At 38.6% G+C, this 6135-nt stretch overlaps 1 pseudogene; it reads right to left on the bottom strand.

Moving 5' to 3' along the window:
• Positions 1-4970: 4970 nt before the first annotated feature.
• On the bottom strand, positions 4971-5809 carry LOC102029725 (annotated as a pseudogene).
• Positions 5810-6135: the final 326 nt, after the last annotated feature.

Below are 6135 nucleotides of genomic sequence, written 5' to 3' on the forward strand. Positions count from 1 at the left end.
AATCCCTTACTTGAAATTTTACTACAAAGCTACTGTGATAAAATCAACAGTAAAAAAACAGACCTGAAGATCAATGGAACAGACTAGAACATGCAGACACAACTACAAACATACTCAGGCACCTTACACACACTCAGGCACCTTACCTTTGACAAAGAGGCCAAACATGTTCACTGGAAGAAAGATAGCCTCTTTAATAAATGATGCTGGAAAAACTGGCTTTCCACATGCCAAAGATTAAACCAGACCCATGTCTATCACCATGTGCTAAACTAAAGTCAAAATGGATCACAACCCATGGAGTGGGGAAATATTTTACTTTAAAAGTCCTTCAGAAAAAGAGTCTTATCTCCAGAACATATAAAGAATTGAAAAACATCAGAAGCCCAAATTTCAACACCCAATCCAAAAATGGGCATATAAGATGAATACGCCTTCTCAGATGAAGTACAGATAGCATATAACCATATGAAAAAATGTTTCACATCTTTTATCATTCAAAAGATGCAAATTAAAACAACACTGAGTGTCTATTTACCCAGAGAGAATGGCTGCCATCAAGAAATCAGTAACAAATGCTGGTGGGACTGTGGGGCAATAGGAACCCTTCTCCAGTGTTGGTGAGGGTGGGGCAACAGCTGTGGAAATCAGCATGGAATCACCTCAAAAACCTAGGATTAAGGGTCCCATTCAAGCCATTCATTCCACTTCTGGACATTTTCTGAGAAGAACTGAAAACATCATACCATAGTGATATATGTGCACCCACGTTTAGAGCAGCACAATTTGTAATAGCTCAATTTTGGAAACAACCCAAATGCCCATCAGCCTAGGAGTGGATAAAAAAGATGTGGTATTTTCATAGAATGGAGTACTACTCAGCTATATAAAAGGATAAATTTGAGACTTTTACAGGTAATTGATGCAACTTGAAACCATACTCATAAGTTAAATAAATCTATCTCACATGTGTAAATATTGTATTGTGTCCCTAGTGTAAGAAGCTGAAAGAGTAAATAAGGTTGAAAATGTACAATGGGGAGAAACCGTTCAAAAGAAGAGAAACTGGGATGAGGAAAGGAGAAAAAAGGAAAGGAAAAGTAAAAAAAAAATATATATATATGAGCAAACATAGCTACACTACTAATTTCTATTAGTTCATTGAAAACAAAGGTTAATGCTTATATGGTTTGATCAATTTTTCACACCTATATCTTATAATCTGAATGGCTACTTTAAATATAATGATAAGCAATGTACTAACATTATTACTCTCCTGCTATCTTGTTTTGAAGTTTTGTATCATTGTTTTTACTGTTTTTGTCTTTAAGATAAAAAAGAATTTGACATAGAAATAAATGAAGTATACAAAACTCCAAACAGCTATGACCAAAGTAAACCTATACCAAGGCATATAATAATGAAAATTCCAGAAATTTAGCAGAGGAACAAAATATTAAAAGCAGCTAGACAAAAATAACAAATAACCTATAAAGAAAAGCCCATCAGAATTACAACACACTTCTCAACACAAACCATAAATTGAAGGAGAACTTGGAGTGAGGTGTTTCAAGCCCTAAGTCTTCACAAGATTCTGTTCTTTGACATGTAAAATATAAAAAATACTCTGTGAGTCTGCTCAAGTAATGGCTCTCTACAACAAGTGGTGGGTGAGTTTACATATCCCATATAACTTAGTGATATCATTCAACTTAAGAAATTAAAATCAGTCCCTTTGGACTTGAAACCCTGGTCTCCCTAGCTCCTGTCTGCCTAACTTTGGGCATACCCCAGACCCCCTGATTCCCAAGGTTCCCGTCTATAAACTAGGGATGGTGCTTGTGCTGTGGAGGTGCATCTTGACAGTTCAGAGCTGAGGGATGCAGAGCTTGCAGAAGTGCCCAGCAGGTGTGACAGAATGAGTTGTCAGTGTTGCTGTGCATCCTCCTCTCCATTTAGCTCAATTCATTATAAATATAATGTCTTAGATTTTGTGCTTAGGAAAAAGAATCTTCAGGATGAATACAATCACAATATAGAAAGCAAGAGCATCACATCTCTAAAGAACAGAAGGATACTAGAAATTTAAAAAAAAAAACAGCTTAAAACGATTCCCACCTATGTAGGGGAAAACACAGGCTGAGAAGAGATTGTGCTCCCACACATTGATGCCAAAATGGCAGTGAGGCCCCAAGTCTCCCATTCCTGCCTCTCTGGTAGAAAAGAGCAGCTTCAAACACCCTGCATCAAACATGTTGCCACCCAGGAGTTCCTTTGCTGAGCAGAGGCTTCTGAGTGTGAGCTGGTGAAGGACGAGCTGTCTTCTCCCTAGTCCCTGGCACCTGCCTCTTCCACAAGTGACAGGGGCTCTCAGCCTCATCTCTCCCCACCCTACCCATGACCAGCCCTGCCTGAGACAGCTCCCCTTCCACAGCCAAAGCAGCCACAGTCCTCAGAGTCAGGAGTACTCACCTGTGCGGTCTGTGCAGCCGGCTCAAGGTGGAGTTCTGCAGAGCAGCACTGTCCAGGCCCTTTTATCCTCCCTGAGTCCTAGGGCTCCTCACTAATTCCCGCTTCTGTCGTGATGTCAATGCCATGAGTCCTGACTTCACTGGGGCAAGGCCTCCTTCTGCTGCATCTCCATACCTGGGGCAACATTCTGGCCTTGCCTGCTTCATAAATAGGAAACTTGGTGAACATTTTCAAAATATGTTCTATCTTGATAACAAATGTTCTCAAGTGACAAAATCAGATGTGCCCTTGATATGCAGTACCTGGATCATGGGTCCACAGGCACTCTACAGAGCAGGCAACGGCGTTTTTCTGCTCTGGGTTCTGGCTGTGTGCATGAGCCAGTTCCTGCAGCTCAGCGAGATGTTCGTGGATGATATCTGTGCTGCTCTGTGGGGGTCTTTCTTTTAAAAGCTCACCGTCAAGCAGTGGTCCTCTCTCGACACTCAAATCTGAAAATTCTTGTTGGGGCGTGAATGAGTGTGGTGGGTCTTTGCTACAGGAGTTGCACATGAGTTTCAGGTCTTGTCCTTTTCTTTTTTATGTGTGGTTATGTGCATTGAACTCTGGCCTCCTCCATGTCAGGAAAGCATGATTTCAGGGAGGGACATTGCCTGTCCTTCCCTGCAGGGTTCCTGAGTCTCCTTCTTGTTGAGTCTCACTGCAATGACTGATGCAGAAATTGCTTCCCCTTCCCCAGATGTTCTTTGTCTTATTTTTTATGCTGGAGATTAGGAAAGGCCATCCACATGCAAAAAACTCACAGGGAAACCAAGGTAAATAGTACAGCACTTGCAATCATGCACACTTTAGTTACAGCAGGAAGACAGTCTTCAATAAATTGCAGAACAATATCATAACACAAGGTTGTGACTTGAAAGCTGTGTGTAAATTGTACAAGCTCAGCACAAGAAGTACACATGCACTTTCATTAAGGGGAGAAGGAATAAGCTTAAAAGTCCACCAAGACAGTGAAGAAGTGGGAGAATTTTTACAGCATGGAGTGCTATATTTGTCAAGTCTAAATTCTGTGTTCAGCCTGTATGTGAAGTAAACTAAGCATTTTCAAATAATTATCAGATATCTTATTAGTACAATCATGTATTATACACAAATATTTCAGAGCTGAATTCTCCATTAATTGTATATAGAATCAGCTTTTCTGCAACTCCTTGAAGCTAGAGATATGTAACACTATGAGAAATAAACCCCAAATATTTTAAGCATAATTTAATTTTTAATTGTGTAAAGAGTTGAAATCACGTTTTAAAATATAGAAAGGAAAATGAAAAGTAAATATATATGTATATATAAGATAGTTAAGATAGCTATACTATTAATTTCTATTAGTTCATTGAAAAAAAGGGTTTGGGGGCTGGGGATTTAGCTCAGCGGCACAGAACCTGCCTGGCAAGTGCAAGGTCATGAGTTTGATTTCTGGTACCATAAAAAAAAAAAACAAAAAAAAGAAAGGAAAGGTTTATGCTTATATCACTTGATCAGTTTTCATGTATATATTTTGTAGTCTCAGCAACTACTTTGCAGACAACAATAAGAAATGTATGAACCATTATTATTCTCCTTCAATCTTGGTTTGAAATTTTTTATCATTGTTTTTAGTGTTTTTTCTCTTTAAAATAAAAAAACCGAGAAATACAAAATATGTTCTATCACATTTTTTATACTGTGCATTTATGTGCCAGTCTCTCTCAAAATTTGTACTTTTCCTTCAATGTTCTAAAAATCTTTATTTTTACAATATCTAATTAAATAATTTTTCTGCACTTTCAAATTTCTAATTCTTGCATTACACTTGCATTGATTAAAATTAATTCTTTATGTCATTCCATATTTACAACCCACCATGAATGCATCAATTTCATAAAATCCCTTTTCAAGGATGGATATTTACAGATATGATCAAGTAGGGAATAAAGACAGTTCTTTTGGCTAGTACTTAATATGTTTAGGGAATAATGAACATAGTAGTGTACAGAAATGTTTCCTGTTTTAATTCTTAAAAAGAAAACATGTCAGTAAGATCATATCTAGAAATGGAATTGCTGGGTGCTCATAGCAGTAGTACAATTTGCCAAATGATTTCTAGGTCCCTACTGCTGTAACAGTGGTCTGAAGGACACTGGCACATGTAGTGGAATTAAAGCTTCTTCTCCAGGGAGGCTGAATGGAGCATAAGATTTGTGCACCACTCTGTGTTTCTCTAATCTCCATGTGAGCTCAGGCTTCCGGACTCCAGTACAGTTGCCTGAGAAGGAAATCTTATCATTGCGAGCTAATTTAATATGATTAGTTCCACATATTCCACAAATGAATCGAGAAGAGTTTCATATTTACTCACAGAAAAGACAAATTCAATAGTAATGTCTTAGTGGTTTCCTGCCCTACGGGTGCTGCAACAATGACCGAGGTGTCCCTCCCTGTGAATCAGTATGAATGGACTAAGAATGGCATAACCAACAGCAAGAAATTCTCCAGCATTTATGACAGTAAACTGAGTAACTAATGAGGAACTTATAAATAGAGAAAAAAGACAGTCTAGCCAATAAAAGAAAAGAAAACAAAGCATCAGAAGGAGAACACTTTGAGCAGCTTTGATTTCAGGAGGAGCTGTGTAGAGGAACTTGGAGTTCTGCAAATAAAGAACGTGCTGGTGGTGTTTGTAGAGAACACACACCATGTAGCCACTGGCCACACCCATGATGCCTTGAAAGCCCACATCCTGTAGGACCATGCCAGTGAGAAAAATCCACTTTACCTTCTTATTTTCTAGTAGAAAAAAGCAATAGCCCTCACTGTTACTAACTTGGGATGAGTTCATCCTGATATTGGTGATGGAATGGAGTAAGTTCATGCTTATCAAAGTGTTGAGGCCCCAAAAAGAAAAAAGCAAAAGGAGGACATAGCATGGAGATCTGAGCTTGAGTCTCCTCCACCCAGAGTCTCTGGGACTGATGGTGATGGCCTGGACCACAGTGAGGAGACCACTCGTACAGATGGAGAGGCCACGAGCCACCCTCTCCAGGTAACACACAGTCTTACAGCCTACGTCATCTAGGAAGTTTCTCACACCAAAAGCTGCTATTGTCTTTGGCACTACTTTGGAAACAAGCATCAAGATATTTGTGAAAAGTAAATGGATGAGAAGCAGCTGTATTGATTTGTTCCTGATGGCTCCCCCAAAATTGCACACATAGAGTATAAAAACTAATGTGTTACTTAATATGCCAAGTCCAGTTAGAAAGGTCCAGATTGTTCTGTTGATAATGTGGAAATACATTTTTTACTGCATCAGCAGAAAAGTGTGAATCCAGCTGATACTGTTTTGAAAAAGCACCAACTGTGATTATTTGAATCAGAGAAAATACTTCACCTCACTGCGCTTTCCTAGTGTGTAAGCCACAACTATGTTTTTTTTAATTTGCAAAAATGTTTCACCAATAGCTCTATATCATTTCCTATGACACTGTATGTGGGTGACTCTATATTGTCTTATGCTATCTTTGTGATTAATATTCAAAAAATAAAATTTCAACGCAGATTTTTTTGAGCTTCATCTCCCTCAATTCCAAGAGTATCAGTCAAATTTGAAGCCAGTTTTGAGAA

This window comes from Chinchilla lanigera, unplaced genomic scaffold, assembly GCF_000276665.1.
Source record: "Chinchilla lanigera isolate Chin_1 unplaced genomic scaffold, ChiLan1.0 scaffold00064, whole genome shotgun sequence".
In the NCBI taxonomy this organism is placed as follows: Eukaryota; Metazoa; Chordata; class Mammalia; order Rodentia; family Chinchillidae; genus Chinchilla; species Chinchilla lanigera.